The sequence below is a fragment of the Tenrec ecaudatus genome, chromosome 15 (assembly GCF_050624435.1).
Source record: "Tenrec ecaudatus isolate mTenEca1 chromosome 15, mTenEca1.hap1, whole genome shotgun sequence".
Taxonomy (NCBI): domain Eukaryota; kingdom Metazoa; phylum Chordata; class Mammalia; order Afrosoricida; family Tenrecidae; genus Tenrec; species Tenrec ecaudatus.
The window spans coordinates 12,155,669-12,173,234 of NC_134544.1; the positions used below are offsets into that span (position 1 = coordinate 12,155,669).

Genomic DNA, 17,566 nt, shown 5'->3' on the forward strand with positions numbered 1-17,566 from the left:
GCCAGTGACACAGACTGATGCACTGAGAATCAGGAGGCTCACCGGCTGGTGGGTACACAGTCCCATAGATCCAAAGTCGATGGAAGCATGGCAGGGTGCTGGCATCTCTAATGGTTGGGTGGCCCATGTGGGGACCTCCATTGAGGCAAGCAGAGTTCCAGCCTGAAGGAAAGCAGAGGGGCAAAGCGAGAGGCATTTTCCAGCTTTCCTCACCCTCATACAAAAAGCTACACTCCAAGGAGGTGTCATAAAGCTACAACTTGATCGAGAGAGTTGACTCCACCTCTTGCCATGAGAGTCCAGTTGACATGAAATCATCCAACTACACAAAATTGCATAGTCTAATGCCTACATTATAACAAACTCTGGAGAAGTTTGAGAAGAATGAGAAGTGCAGACCACTACATTGTGCTCATACAGAATCTGTACATGGATTGAGAGGCAGTTGTATGAACAGAACAAGGGAATGCTGCATAATTTAAAATCAGGAAAGGTGTGTTTCAGGGTTGGATCCTCCCACCATACTTAGTCATTCTGTATGTGGAGCAAATAATCAGATGAACTAGATTATATGAAGAAGAATTCAGTACCAGGATGAGAAGAAGGCTGTTATTAACCTGTGATATGCAATTGGCACAATCTTGATTGCTGGTAGTGAAGAAGACTTGAAGCACTTGTTAATGAAGATCAACCATTGCATACTTCGATATGGATTACAACTCAATTTAAAGAGGACATAAATCCTCACAACTGTACCAGTGGATAACATCGCGATAAGTGGAGAAAAGATCAAAGTTGTCAAGGATTTCATCTTGCTTAGATACAAAAATCAGTGGTCATGGATGCAGTCATCCAGGGAACAAACAATGCATATTGCATTAGGTAAATCTGGTGCACAAGAATTCTGTGAAGTGTTGAAAATCAAAGATGTTACTTTGAGGAATAAGGTGTAGCTGATGCAAGCAATGATACTTTCAATCATCTCACATGCATGTGAAAGTTGGACATTAAATAAGGACACGTGAAGAAAAACTATTGCAACTGAGTGATGGTGCTGGCGAAGAATAGGCCAAGTGCCATGGACTGCCAAAAGAACCAACACATATGTCTTGGGAGAAATGCAGACAAAATGTTCCTTAGAAGCAAGGATGGTGTGATTTAGCGTACGTACTATGGAAATATTATCCATGGAGATCAGTCCTGGAAAAGGACATCGATGTACAGTCGTGGGGGCAACAAAACAGAGGGAGACTCTCAACAGATGGATTGACACCATGGCCACAACGATGGGCTAACAGAGAAGAACAATTGTGCGGATGGCACAGGACAGAGCAGTGCTTCATACTGTGGTACATTGGGTCACTATGAGTCAGCACCTAACAGCAACAACAAAAACAGGAAAACAATCCAAAACACCAAAAGAGACATTGGTTTGCCCTGCAAAGTCGGCATAGACCTGGCAGAAGGCAACATTATTAACAAAGTGGGGAAAGTTATTTAAGACTAGGTCTTAACCCTTGGCTATGGGCAAAGAGACACCTGATTGGTGGTAGTGCTCTTATATCAGTCAGAGGCAGAGCAGACTGACAGCCTTTTGTTCATCCTAGCTTGATGCCTAGATCGTGGCCAGAGCTGTTTCATGCCTAGGGCACATAAAAAAAAAAGACTAGGTCTCACTATGAGCTTGAACCTAATTCTCCAAGTGTGATCTTGGCTCCTACAGCTGTAACATCTCCAAATGGTTAAGGCACTACTGTCATTTCACTAAGTAGACCCTATGGATTAAAGGCAGTAAAATAAGCATGCACTCCCACTCTACTTCCTGAAGTAGAGGCTCTTATGGGTCACAAGCACTAAAAATGTTCCTTATGTTTAAGGTACCTGGGAAGTTTCTTTCATTTGTTGTGGGAAAAGTCCTATCTAAATAACCCTCAGCATCTATGGAAGCATCAAGACATCAGGGAAGCTTCCAGAGGAACCAAGGTAGGCTCTCTCTGCTCCACCTACTCAAGGCACTTAGCACAGAGTAAGACTGTTTTTGCTTGTGATGTTTGATTAACGTCCTTGCTCATTCAAAAGTTTCCTGTGGTTCTCAGGATAGATCCCGTGGCTGGATTTGCTCCAGAGTCATGGCAAGCTTGGTTTTGTGCCTCCTTGAATGTTTCTCTGCCCTTCCTTGCTGGATTACTTACCTTTTTCTCACACTCTTCAATTCCTGGTATTGCTGCCACCTGTTCCAAGACACTGGGATATTAACTTGTGACTTTGCCTTGATTCTTTAGAGGAGCGGTTCACAACCTTCCTAATATCATGACCCTTTCATACAGTTCCTCAGGTTGTGGTGACCCTCCAACCATAACAATATTTTGGTGCTACTTCATCGCTGTCATTTTGCTACTGTTATGAACCAGGCAACCCCTGTGAAAGGGTTATTCAGCCCCTAAACGGGTCATGACCCACAGATTTAGAACTGCTGCTTTACAGGATAGGAATGGGGGGAAAATGGAACCAGCAATGGTCCTACAAAGCAGATGCTGAAGCCTGGATCTAGGAGTTGCTTTCCACATTTGTTTGTTATTAGCCTGTCAACCATGGCAGAAAGGCCAGTCTTTACTTGTCTTCAATGGGTAAAAGCAAGACATCAGAAGATCAAGTCGATATGCACTCTGTCACTATTTGCTGTGATTGTTCTTGGTCCCCAAAATATGGGGAGTCCTGAACCACAGCCTCTCAACCTTGTGATACCCAGCTGGTTGATTTTTAGAAGTAGATCAGCAATCCCAACAACAACAGGACAGGAGCTCAGGAGACTTCACTAATAGGCAAGCACTGCTCTTCTGAAAGTACATTGGCCGTGAATCAAACTCAGGGCTCCCACATCATAAAAAAAAAAAAAAAAAAGCAAATCAAAGAAAAGCCGCCACTCCCCTGTGCTGTGATTATTGTACTCAAAGAAAGGTTTTCCTTATCCAGTCTATACTTAGGACATTTGTTAAAGATTGATTCGCTGATGAGATGCTGCAGAAAGATATCTGACTTCGTGGAAGTGTACATAGAAGCAAAGCACATGTCCAGTGTCTCCTAAATTTTTATAATCTTAGCCAGAATTAAGTACATTAAGAACTACAGTTGTTGGATTCAACAGAGGCAATTGTGAAGCTATCTCACAGCATTATTTACGAACTAGAAATAAATATTACATGTTGGAAATGAATGTGTGAACTCATTGCCCAGATAAGCAAATCTCCTCATTTAAAAATACCTAACAAGAGGCCATACACATGGATTAATGAGAATGCTTTTCTCTTTAGAAAGTCAACAAAGTGTTATTTAAATATAATACTGAAGTGAATAACCATCTCAGAATAAAATCATTTGCCACTAGCCCAGGGGATAAGAAAGGAAAGGGACGTGAGTGGGCGTTGCTCCATGCCAGTCTTTGAGCAATGCACCACTACTGGCTGTGGAGAAGGTGCCAGTGACAGAGAGAGGAGCCATTGTGAGGAGAGAACTGTGAGTAAGGGGGATGGCTCGGGAAATGCTCAGAGCAGATGAAGGAGATCCCAGGGATGCTAGAGAGACAAAAATGAGAGATGGGATAGGGAAGGGCTACAAACATTAATTAATGCATAATGCCAAGCTTCCCATAGTTCTGCAGCAAACTCATCCATCCAGAGAGCCAGATGAAACCTTTTTTAATGCACAAGATACATTAATCAAATGTAAGACTATACGTACATGCAGGAGTCTTATGGTGGTGGCTCAGTTCTATGGAGTTGGTAGGGACACATAATGACCCTGCACACAACAGGACAAAGTGCTGTCTGGTCCTGCACCATCCTCACAATTGTTCTTGTGCTTTAACCCATTGATCCAACTACTGCGTCAATCCATCTCTTTGGTGGCCTTCTTCTTTTTCACTGCCCCTCTACTCTGTCTTTCAGGGATGGTCTCTTCCAACAAGTCTAGCATATGGGAGATGAAGAATTGCCATCCTAGCCTCTAAGGAAAACTCTGGCCATATTTTTTACAAGAAAACTCGCGTTGTCCTTTGAGCCATCCATAGTCTTTTCAGTACATTTTCTCCAGTACTACAATTCAAATGCATCGATTCTTCTGCTGTCTTCTTTCAATAGGTGGTATAACACAGTGGCCAGGTTTGGATCCTCAGGAAGATGTTGTAAGACAGCTGTTTCTGGGTGGCCAAGGATGGGGTTTCTAGGACAACCCCTTCTCTTTCGGTTGGCAGTAATGGATTGAGGGAAAGAGGTGAGGAAGGAGAAGGAGAAGGGAGATTGATGGCAGAGCTAGAGGACCTGAGTTACAGAGAAGCATCTCCATGACCACCACCATCATGACCATCCCTACCATCAATACTACCACAATCATGAGCATCACCATCACCATAGAGAGCAAATACATCCTTCAAACATAGACTTAGGGGAGTATTATGGCCAACAAACTCCATGAGCCCAAAGACACTTACCATACCTCCCCCCCACCCCCAACACACACACACACACACACACACACACAGGTGGAAGCTCTTCCCTGACCTCCAGGTTGTTAGTTCCTAGCAGACATTACCTGAGGCAGGCATAATGCCTCAGAAGTAAAAGATTGCAGGGGGCATGCATGTCCTGACCCAGACAACCTCAGCTTAGCCTCATTGCTGAGGACCCAGACCACTCAGACCACAGAGTCTGAAGTGACTTCGTTTTGGAAATTGCTGCTGAGGCTGTCACTATGGTCACTGGTCTGGAAACAGACCTGTACACAGCCATGGGGATAGCCCCTAGCCACAACAAGTTCTGGAAAGACCTGGCCTGCAAATGGCTTTAGGGGGCACACCTGACCTCTGGGCTCCAGACGCCTCAGTGTCCACCTGTACATCAAATACTGTGGCCCCAGGACCACAAACTGGCCTCATGCTATCCATGCCTCCTGCTCACTGCAGTGCTGGGATGATAAGCGCTGGCCAGCCCTTGTCTTCTGCAGTGCCTGTGTCAGACGCCTGGGCTGCAGGCTGAGTGGACAGTGGGGTGAAGATGGCCTTTCTGGCATCCCAAATTCATACAGGGTCCAGGTATCCATATGTAGGTATAATGGAGACACTCGCATTGCTAGAGGTTGGTGTACCACCTGTGGCTACTTTAACATTGGAGATGGAGGTGGCCTAGATATAGGGAAAGCTGGGTGCCTGGAGGTTGACCAGCATCTACCCAGATTCTGATTCACAGCCAAAGAGGATGAATTCATCTGGCATGTCAGTTGCACTCTAGCCAGGCCACCCCATGACCCCCTCCCAAAATTGGACCTACCCTGAGGAAGAAGCAGGTCTGCCTCTGAAGGAACTGTGGGAGCCCACCCATATGCCAGTACCCAGTGTCCTGGAGATGATTGTCCCTGGATGCTGCTGTTCCCACTGCAGGCCTGTCATGTTAGCCAAGGCAACTTGACTATATCAGCCAGGGAAACAATCCCTCCCCACAGCACACACCACCACCACCCCCACCACCATAGCCAGGACAGCCCCACCACCCTGGCCATGAAAGCCCCATCATCCCAGCCACAATACCCCCACTATTGCAGTCATGGCACCCCCCACCCTCACCCCAGTTATAGCAGCCAGGGAACCACTTCCATCTCAACCAGAGCAATACCAACTGTCTGATCCAGAAAACCCCCACCACCCCAGGCTGGGGTGCTCCTACTATCCAGTTTGGGCACCCCACCAGCCCAGCCAGGACAGATTTTACTATGTAGACAGAGCACCCCCAGCATCTCAGCCAGAGCAACCTATTATTCCAGCTATAGCACCCTCCACTAACCTAGCCAGAGTTCTCGCTCCTTGAATTCTATAATTGCCTGACTCCTTCTCCTCCCACCATGACCAAGACAAGTGAGCCATTTCTGAATGCCCTCTAGGCCACCTCCCATCTCCAACCATCTGCCATGCCCCATAGCCTCCAGACCTTGGAAAAGACCAAGCCCTGCCCCTCAGGCCAGATGGCCCTAGAGATTCCCTGGACCTAAACCTAGGGTCTCAGGGGAAGGTTGCCATCAATGACGGGCTTCCCAGGACCACAGCAAGACCATCAGAACCATACCCACAATCAAGGCCCAAAGAAAGATGAGTCACAACTTACTAGAAGGTGACGTGTCTCCAAGGTGAGGCTCAGATACAATCAGATCTGTATACTCAGATACAATCAGATCTGTATACAATCAGATACAATCAGATCTGTATCTGTACCTGTGGTCCCCAGAACTGCCCAGGCTCAAGGATGGTGCCATGAAAAGCAGCAGGGTCTACAATTGCCCGTTCCTAGCCTGCACTTGGAGATGCCTTACAGAAGGAGATGAGTCAAACATGGAGATAACCTGCTGCAGGTTCTGCTCTGGATGCTATTGTGAACTGTGGGAACAGGAAGGGATCCCCAGGACAACTCCTTTCAATGCCCTCTTACCTTTGAGAGTCAGTCTCTCCCTGCCTGACCCCCGAAGACTGCATACACCCTCTTGGATGCAATGGGGTAGAATGGAAAGGAACCTATATAATCAACCACAGCAGGGCCCCAATAGGAGAGTGGGTTCTTCATGAAGGAGACCTGGTAATACAATCATTAGGCATTTGGCTGCTGCAACAAAAGGTGGCAGTTGAACCTCTCAGATGCTACTGAGTGAAAGATGTGCCAGACAGAGGTTATAGGACCACATGGGGCAGGTCTACATACCTGACAGGAGCATACAAGTCATTTGACACAATAGATTCTTCAGGCCTGGAACAGAGCTATTGATTATATTCATCAGTCTAAAAAGAAATTTTGAAAATTGAGATAAATATATAATATGTTATACAATATATACTTATATACAATAAATAGTTAAATATATACATATATAGTATACGTATATATATTACATATATATCCACTGTCATAAATCAAGTTTGGCTCATGGTGACCCTAGAGGAATTAGAAGGCTATAATTCTTTCCAGGAGTAGACAACCTCATATGTCTCCTTGTGATTGGCAGCATAACACTTAAGCTACTACATTAGCAGGACTCTTTTTGTGTGTGTAGAAGGGCTTCCAAAAGCTTGTGGGGGAAATTAATCATCTTCAATTCTATAAGTGAATACTACATTCCTAATAACAAGTAAAACTTACCATTTCAACTATGTAACATATAAAATTAAACCAAAAAACCCACAAACTCGCTGCTATTAATTCTGACTCATAATGACCCTAGGGGACAGGGTTGATGATATTGAACTGCTGACCTAGCAGTTAGCAGAACAATGATGAACCACTGGGACAACCTGTAAAATGAGGTTCCATTAATCACATCAACAATGTGAGTTTTTTGGTAAGATTTAAAGGTATTAACCCTAAATTAGGATTTCCCCCAACTGCTTAAATAGCTTAGGAGCCTCACAATTCTGTCCTTGCTACTCCTTTCCCGGTGGGCAGCATGCTTTCAATTAACTCACCCTTAAAACCCCCTTTGAGTCAATTAAAGTTAAACTCAAGTTCTACCTTCATGGAAAAAGTAACAAACAAACACAACCCCCCAAACAGCAATAGCAACCAAAAACCCTATTCCCTCTACTCCTACTGAGCAATAGTGCTGGGGAAAATGGTAGGCGACATGCAAATTTTTTAATTGGTCCAATTTATTTGATGCACAATATTATAGTATTATCCTAGTGTGTCCTTAACTCTTTCTGTTACTAGCTCTGTGGATTACACAAAATAAGTGCTAAAAAATAATATATTAAAGAATAAAAATAAACTACGACTAATGTCCAGCACACACATTGGGTGCTCAAAATTCATAAACCAATAAATGAATGAATGTGTATAAATTCCTCAAAATGTAATCATAGGTCTGCTTTTAAGGGTAAAGCAGAATTATGAAAGAATAAGAGCTAAATGTCTCCAAAAATTGTTATAATGCCTTTCCAATTTATATCAGCATTTCACTTCCTATTGCCTAATCAGAGAAAACTTCTTCCAAAAGGAATATTGCCTCCAAAGGCCAAGCCCTATTCAATCTGGACAGCGCCCCATTGCCCTCGGCTCAAAGGGAATGTCACTTCCTATCAACTGCAGCAAGAAAATATAAACGGCCTCAAAGCCCGCAAAATGACCCACAAAGGTGAGGTCATGACCAAACTTTCCTTTAGGTAAATTTATTTATGTCATCCACATTTGAAAAGATGAATTGTTATGTTGGCATGTCACGGTGCATGGGGAAGGTGACATTTTTTTCCTAGGACAGAAAAAGGTGGACAATGCAAGTTACCAATTGAAATGAGATTGATCTCTAATACTTATTATCAGAGACATTTGGTGAAGGCGCTTGCCAACTGCGGGCATAGGCCAGGCAAGCAAGAGGGGACAAATGGTTGAATGCTGCTGCCTCCCATCTCCTTCTGGAAGTGAGGGAACCAAATCTCTGCATCTCTTGGCTCAGAGGCAGTGCTGACAGTCTGTGGAGCTCAATGAGAAAACTGGACGAAGGAGGGTAGATGTCACTACATTCAGTGCTTCCTCTGGCTATGAAAAGTCTTCTATGGACACCTCAAAAGGACTAGCCCATTGCTTGGCAGGACTCTAGCGCAAGTAGGATGAGAAGGAGTCCTATTTACTCAGAGCAGTTCAAAATTTCAGATCACACTCTTTTCTAAGGAGAAACTGAGCCCAAGCCACATGCCCTGCAATAGACATGCTGGCGTGGAACTGTCATTCATCTTCGGTACGAACATACTGCCTGAGATACAGGACAGGGTTAAAACACAACTGAACAAGTACACTCTATCGTCCATCATCGTCCCTAATGCCATTTCTTCAAGTTTTATCAGAACGGTGATATCCTTTCCAGAGCCCAAACACGTTAGCGTGCATTCTCCCAGCATGATCTATTTGTTATGCTGCTTTCAAGCCATTTTAATTGAGGCTACAAACTTCAAATTGGATTCCAGTGTGTTCTTTCCTAGCTTATTGCTTCCCTCCCCATACCCATACTGCAATTGTTTTTGCATTCCAGGGTAATCCACTGTAATCATCTGGCAAAGCAAACATGACTGAGTGGTAATGAATGAAGTTTTCACATTTAGGGATAAACTCGGCATTTAAGCTGTTTATAGCCTATTCTCTATGAGAAATGCTGTATAACAAATCCACTCTCTGATCTGGCATCATTAAGATATGATTCGTATACTCGAAAAGCAGGGACAGGACCATTATTCATCCTTTGCTTTTATTCTCAAATGCAAACTAAAATGATCGATAATGGTACACAGGACATCCCGTTTTTCTGAAATTGAATGTTTTTTTCTAGCTTTAAAAAATAGTGAATGCATTTACAAGGATAACATTGTGGGCTACAAATCGAACTGCTAACCATCAAGTTAGAGCTTCAAACCCACCAGGGGTTCTGTAAGACTAGGCTGAGGCTGTCTGCTTCTGTAAAATTTGCAGTCTGAGAAATTCAATGAGACAGTTCTACCCACTCCTCCTGGTGCCTTTGGGAGGCATTTGATAGTAGTGGCAGAGAAAGAACGTCTGAATTGTTACATTGTGATGTATATTATTGTCTGGATTTGGTTTTCCAAGAGTATTCCTTTTTATGCCATGTAGCTTATCCTTAAATAAAATTTAAGAAACCCAAATATTTCAATTTAAATGTCTAAGATTTAGTTAAAAGTTCTTTCTCATTCTTGTTGTTTTAATGTTTTTAATGTAATTCCATATGAGTATTAAGAAGAGATGTGAATGTAAGAGCGCAAATCAAAGTTTCTGGTTTATCACATGATGCTTTGTTCTGCATATCCCAAATCTCAAAGAAGTTCGCAGTACCATTTTACAACTGGGTCTTGCCAAATAAAAGCTGCTAACCCTTAAAGATAGGAGAAATGAGATAGAGATGTCATGAATACTACTTTTTGCTTTAAGTCAACTGTGCTTTATCCACCAAGTTCCAAGACAGAAATCTTGACGATTGTAAGTCATTATGTTGAAGGCTCAGTTAATGCCGCCAACTGAGGATCCAGTGATTTCCAAGTGCTTCTGTTCAAAATCATCTCTTTGCATAAATAAATCTGTGCAAGCCACAAACCAGAAAGGTCTTTGAGAAAGCCATAAAAACTGGGTCTACCATGAGTTCTCCGCTTGCTGGTCAATCTGAAGTGTGCAGTTCTGTTATCGATTAAACAAAAACACTGAGGAACATTCTTGCAAGAAAAAAAATTGCGGGGAGAGCACCCAGAAGGTTCAGGAACAGAAACGGTGATTGGCTCATTTTATATCATTTCTGAGCTTTCACATATTCTCACTCTCCGTCTCTTTCTCTGTATCTCTGTCTCTGTCTCTCTCCTCTCTCTTTCTTAAAGGATGTTTAGAACTGGGTAGCCAGCATGCTGTATTTTGGGATTCTTTGGGGGAAGATTTACTTTTCTTTCACAATACCTTCAGAAAAAAATAAGAGTCACAAATAACGGAAAAAGATCCAGAATCCAGGAACACCTATCCAGTGTTTGTTTTGTTTTTGTCCTCAAAACAGCTCAGTTAACTTGGGCTGACTTCTCTTTTCAGTGTTCTTAAATTCTACAGTGAATATATGTAATTCTCTTCCTTTATTGGGTGCTTATTGTCACAATTGGTAGTCATTAACAAGAATTATCACAGCGTACTATAAAAGATAAATGCGTTTCTTTTTGTTCTGCACATTGTGTGCATTTGTATAGTCATTTAACCCTTTGTAAGACACCCTGTGGCTGTAGTGGGCTACTCATTGAGCTTTGAATTGAAAAGTCAGTGATTCAAATCCACGAAGAGGAGTGAGGATTTAAGATGAAGCTTTCTGCTCTTGGAAAAAATTAAAGTTTCAGCAAACCCAAGGGGCTGTTCTACTTTTTTCCCACAGGACTGCCATGAGTCAAAATTAACTCAGTGTCAGTTAACCCTTTGTAAGGACTCTGAGTGATCTGCTTGAGTAAGCTATATCTGCTATCTGCAAGGTTGTTGGTTCAAACTCACCAGATTTTCCTTGGCTGAAGGATTGGCCTACTTGTTCCCATAAACATTTACAGCTTCAAGTTTCTTACTTGACAGAGTTGATAGTTGCAGTGGGTTTTATTTAACTTTGGAAAACATCCAGGTGTTGCTTCTAAACTGTCCTTTCTAACCCAGTTTAATGATTTATGCTCTGGGAAGCCCTTGTTTCAGGGTTCTGTGAGTGGGACTGACTTGATGCCATTGGGTTTGCAAAGATTGACCTCTTGGGTTATGTTCTCCTCTTTTTGAGTCTTTTCTTCCCTCTCCCCCATTTTTGTCCAAGCTTTTTGGGAATAGCTTAATTTTGGATAGTTAAAAGAAATTTTAAAGGTTGTCTCTTCATAAGACCTCTGATGAAGAACTTTGCATCAATCAGAAAAAACAAGCCAAACCAAAGGAATTGTCATCAACAACCACAAAATGAAGGTGAATTCAAGAAAAAATGGATTTGATGACACTTCTGCTTTCAATGTTTGCCTTCAACACCTGTAAAGGAGCTTCAAGTAAGATATAGTAAAGCACTATCTGCATTTATATGCGTGAGACAAGTATGCACCTTTTGATAAGTAATATATATTGAAGCCACATCTGCCATTAAACTTTATAAAAAGGGGGATATTGATCAAGAGTCTTCTTCAATGCACATCTTAAAAAACAATGAGAATACATAGAATCAAAAGTAGGCATGACTACAAATAAATAAAATGGGTGTCCCACGTTGTACATGTTGATTATACTTTTGTTGGAAGTATAATTTCATACATGATACTTATACAATTAAAAATATTAGTTGAAAAACAACAGCCACTATCTTTAGCAACATATATAGCAAGTGTGTGAAATACTTTTTGTGGTTGTGTAATATGATTAGCCAAACTAGTTATGATGGAGTTGATTTCTCTAGTATAAATGAAATCGCATGAAAGCCCAGCAGAGGGAAGTCATAGTTCGGTAAAGATTTTCATTGGAAATGAAGTATTGGAAGATATTTTCATGAACTTATTGGCTATAAAATGTGGTGGAGACCACTGACGTTACATGGTGTCTGTGTTTGCTCCTTCCGGGCAGACCATCCAATGGCCTCAGTCCTGTGGAGACCTTCGAAGGCCCCCCAGGTCTATGGAAAATAGCTCAGTCAGCAAATGACGCACAAAACTCATTGCCATCAAGTCAACTGTGCCTCACAATCTACTCTCCTGAGAGTGGACTAAAAAGCCAGCCCAAGTTTCCACCTTCCCCAATTTTCAAAGGACTAATCAGGGAGTGAAATTAAGCATTCATATATTAAATAACTGAAATATTAGCTTTATGTGTGGCATCACTTCATTTGTTACTGATGTAGGAGCATTGATCTTAGTAAAATGAGAGGATTAGCGAATTACAGCCAGAATGTTATTTTGAGGACCGAAGTGAGCCTGATCTGTGCAAGAGCAGTGTTCTGATATCATGTTGAAAAGCAAACTACCTTTTGGTATATCATTATATATATATATATACTTACAATGGCCAGTAGGGCAGGGAACTGGTGGTTAAATGCTTGGGCTTCCACCACTGGCTGGGTAATGTGTCGTTCTGCTCCATATAGCGTCATTATTGCTGTTGTACATAGGTTGTTATAGTTTGGAATCAATTCGAGGACACCTAACACCCACAACAAAATTAGAGAAATAAGTGGATAACCATGTTTTAGTTTATTTCTACTAGAAGTTAGGCATGTGACAGAGACAGCTACCTTGGTTCCCAAGAGCTGCTGTAAGAGAAATACCACATGTGGGTGGCTTTAGTAAACAGAAATTTGCTTCTGAGTTAGGTGTCTGGAAGTCCAAATTCCCTCTAGGGCAGTGGTTCTGAACCTTCCTAATGCCATGACCCTGTAATACAGTCCCTCATGTGCGTGACCCCCAGCAATAACATATTTTTGTTTGCTACTTCATCATCGTCATTTTACTGCTGTTATGAATCAGGTGACCCCTGTGAAAGGGTTGTTTGCCCCCAAAGGGGTTGCAACCCACAGGTTGAGAATGGCTACTATAGGCGAAGGTGATCTCTTTCTGCTGGCTCACAGTACAGAACGAAGGTCATTGTCACTTATCAGCACCTGAAGGTCTCTACTTTCTTGGATATTGCCTGTATCTTGGCAGCAGTCTTCCACTAGATCTAGGAAATTGTACCTGTGCTCCTGGCTCCTTTTTCATCGGGGTAGTATGTCCCACCTTCTCTGTTCTCTTTTTACCTCTTGTCAGGGGAACTGCCACTACATCAGGTCAAGACTGCGACTGGCTTAAGGGTGCTGCATCCCACCCATCATTCTTTGACAGCAGGTTGGTGTATCACATTAGGCCACATCGGGAGGATTCATTACATATCTGTTAAATGACTGATTATCATAGCCCACCCGCATTAACATATATTTTCTTGGGACACAATTTAATCCACAAAACATGCTTAGAAAAGAATTTAAAACAGAATGTGCTCAAGGTTTCCTGCGTGTTAAATTGAGTGAAAAAAAAAGATAAATTCTTTAGAAAAAAATTGTGTGCTTTAAATACTCATATTTTGCGATTTACATTTGGATAGAAAACTTGAAATCCATGTAGGAAGGTAGGTCACACCTTCCCAGCAGGTGGCAGCAGGTTTGTCTTGAAGCAGAGTGAAAACGTCCCTGAAAAAAACTTAGCTTTAAGCATATTTATCATTCAAAACTACAGATTGGGCGTGGGAAGGATTGAGAATTAAGAGTTACTGGTCTACCCTCCTGATGGTAAAGTAAACTTGTCCAGATTTATAAAAATGATTTAGCCATGAGCAGGTCAATCCTGTAGAACTCAGTGAATTTCCAGGAATATTAAGTGCATGATACACACCCATATAATCAGGTGAAATAAATTTTTAAATGGAATTAGTTAGTGTTGGCCACAGAGATACTGAAGACATGTTCTTGGGGAAGGCTTACCGGTGTGCTTTGCCTTACTGATATGGACGAGTTTCTTGATGTGATTTGGTGGAGTAGAATATTCAGCTCGCCATGTTTTTATTAGCAGCCTGAAGTAGAGTTGTGTGCTTACTTTCTTCAACAGGAGACAAAGCAAAAGTTCCTTATCAATGCTCCGGTCAAAATAGTCATAGGGATCCAAAAAGTGTAGGCATCTCTGTCACCTCAAGTTCATTTGGTTTACATGGTGAAATGGCGTTTTCCATACTCTTGAATACTATGTTAAGGAACTGAAGATTTTAAAGAAGAAAAGGAGGGGAAAAAAGCAAAAAATAAATATCTTTGGAGATGTGGCAGCCATAAGGATGAATGCCCCATGAAGATGGCTCCTCAAAAGAACCTTCTGGCAGGTTTGGCTGAAGGACTGGCCCCAGCTCTTACAGGTTTCCATCCACCCTGGAGTTTACTCCAAGCCAAGCTTCTGCAGGGCTGCTCCCAGCAACATCTGAGCCAGGGCCTGGCCACTGGGGCTCATTGCATTTAGAGTCCTCAAATAGAGAGTGTTTGCTGGAGAGTTTCTGGTTAACATCCATAAAACTGACTGAAATGAACTATACTGAGATTTTCTCTCATCAATTGTCCCATCCTTCGAACCCTGTGTCCCAGATGCCAGCTCTGCATTGTCGCTGTAGAACCTCCTCTGGACACACATGTCATGTGTGCATCTAGCAACCTGAAGGGTGACGAATGGCCATAGTCTTGAGGGTTTTACCAGTCTCTTTCTGATCAAGGTTCCAGAAGATGGAGCCGATCTAAGATCACCAGCCTGAACAGCTCTCTGTGAGATGCACAGACTTATGGATAAGGTAGCCATGTTGGGGGAACAGATGTGAGACGGGGTCTCACAGCACCACAAGGCTCTTTTCTTGGTTGTCCAACAGACAGCGCAACTGTGCTTGTCACCCACAAGATCCCTCTTCACTGTTCCTGCCTGCACTTGGCATCCCTTGCCTGTGTGGCAGCAACTATTGGTTATTTTTTGTCCTTTTCCCCCTCTTCCCTTGGTCTGTGGCTTCCCAGCATGGGGAAGGGACCAGGGCTGTCTATAACTCAGGGGCACCACACGTATGCCCACACTGACACCTGGAAATCTGAGACACTGAAAACCACAGCGACACCCAAAAGATAGTTCTCTTCAATGGTAATCCCTAGTCAATGTCCAGCATATCCTGCAGACACATAACTCCATCCGGTTGGAGAGAGTTTCAGCACTGGGGAAACAGAGGAGCCACAACTCGGCGAGTTCAAGTTGGTCAGTGGAAGTGTTCCTGTTTGGCATTGGAAAAAGAAACACAAAACTCCCCCACTCCACTCCCTACCCCCCAATACCAGAAGAAGCAGAGCCCCACTTTTGGGGGTTTCTCTGTGGCATTCTCTACACTAGAAACTCATATAGAAGGAAAATCCAGGAGTTAAGGGATAACAGAGCAGAAATAGATAAAAATGTGAATTATATCAACAGTAGAAAGGAATAAATGGAGAACTGCATCAACAATCTTGAAGATTACCAGGAAGAATTCAGCAAATAAGAGGAACCGTCAAACGAAAAAGGAAAAGAATCTGAAGAAAGCCTGAGGAGGATGTAGTATTCCACGAAGTGAAACAATGTTCAAATTGTCAGAGTTCCAAAGCAGCCTGAAGTAAAAGCTACAATTAAAATAGTAAGGGCATTATTGGAAGAAAATGTCCCCAGTATCACAGGAGGAGATGATAACCAGTAAGCAAGCAGAGAATACCAAATAGATTAAAACCCCTATCCCTGCCCCACAAACACATCAAGGCATATAGAAGTGGAATTAATCAATTTCAAGGAAAAAGAATCATAAGAGCAACCAGAGAGAAAAAAAGCAGTCACATGTAAAAGTAAACAGATAAGAATAAGCTCAGACCTTTCCACAGAGACCATGGAACAAAGAAGAAACTGGAGCAACCTATTCTGAGAGTTGAAAGACAAAAAACGCAATCCAAGTATCCTTGATCTAATACAGCACTCCATCAAATTTGGAGATGCTAAGTTTTCTCTGATAAGAAAACATCCAGAGAATTCATAAAAACAGTACAAGCATTCCAAAACTTACTTTCCAGTTCTTTATGGGCAGTAAAACCAGCAACCGCAGCACACAGACATGGGCTCACCACAGGGTGGAACACCACCTAGAAAACAACATCCTGAAAAAAGTACCCAAACTTAACAGATCCAATAGCAATATGAAGACAAGAATAAATCACACACACACACACACACACACACACACACACACACACACACACACACACCCTTCAACATATAAAGGAGAAGAACGGAAAAAAAATAAACACAAATCATATGAGATGACAGCACCGAATCTACATGAGATTTTATTACACTGAAAGTTAATGGTTTAAACACACATATTAAAAGACAATGAGTAGCAGACTGGATTAGACCACAAAATCCATCAATCTACCTTCAAGAGACACATCTCAAACTCACAGACAAAAATAGACTGAGAGTCAAAGGATGGTGAAAATGTAAACAAGCAAATGACAATCATTTATGCATCTGAGCCCATCTTGGCCATGCTTCAAGGAGGACTTCAACTCACACAGCATCTTCTGTGAGATTATCCTATTTGTCTTTGGAATGAGATGCTTCTGAAATGATAACCAATACTGTGGCAAGGATTACAATATCTGTTTAGTTTGGTATCCAAGGATCTATCAGATATCAGGAACAGTTCATGTTTGGCTGCAATCCTAAATTTCAGCAGTTCTATACTTCCAGTGTGCTCCTGGCATGAAAGACGGGGTTTTCTTCTCCTCCAAGAGTTAGAGTTTTAGGAAACTCACAGCAGGGTTGCTCTGGCTTGGAATCGACTTGTTGGCATTGAGTTGAGATGTGTATATCTATTTTAAAGCTCTATGTAGATCTGAGACGATAAACCATAAGTAAATTGTATACAACACATTAACGTTTTGGCGTAGCTTGCCTTCGTCTTTCAGGTGGGAACAGGTATTCTTCTTCCAGCGTGTAAAAGAATCCATTGTCCATTTGGAGACTACACTAGGAGAACAAAACAAATAGAGGACAATTCTTATCTTCAAAGAATTGTGCTGAGAATGAGTTGAGTAAGTTAGCATAGAAACATATGAAAACATGAAACCATTTTACAGTGTTGAATTTAAATAATACCCTTAACTTGTTACCTATACAATCACTGTGAACTACTTTAGTATTGTGACAACTGCATTCAGTATAAGAAGTAAGTACGGACTCACACACTCTCTCACTCAATGTCTCACTCACTTACTTTCTCACTCACTCTCACTCACTCACTGTCTCACTCACTCACTTTCTCACTCACTGTCTCACTCACTCACTCACACACACAAAAAAGAAGTAAGTACGTTCTCACACACCTATACCTACTTTTTTTTTTTCCACAAGAAGACAGAACTTGGCAGAGCAGAGAAAGGGATTTGGGCTTCCCAGAAAAAGATAAAGAAAACTCACAGTATAAACAATCTGAGA

At 42.2% G+C, this 17,566-nt stretch overlaps 1 non-coding gene across 1 annotated transcript; it reads left to right on the forward strand.

The window, feature by feature from the left end:
* Positions 1 to 1,512: 1,512 nt before the first annotated feature.
* LOC142428451 (small nucleolar RNA SNORA48) lies at positions 1,513 to 1,656 on the forward strand. Its single transcript, XR_012780350.1, has one exon. It is a non-coding gene; the product is annotated as a small nucleolar RNA SNORA48 (small nucleolar RNA).
* The last annotated feature ends 15,910 nt before the right edge of the window (positions 1,657 to 17,566 follow it).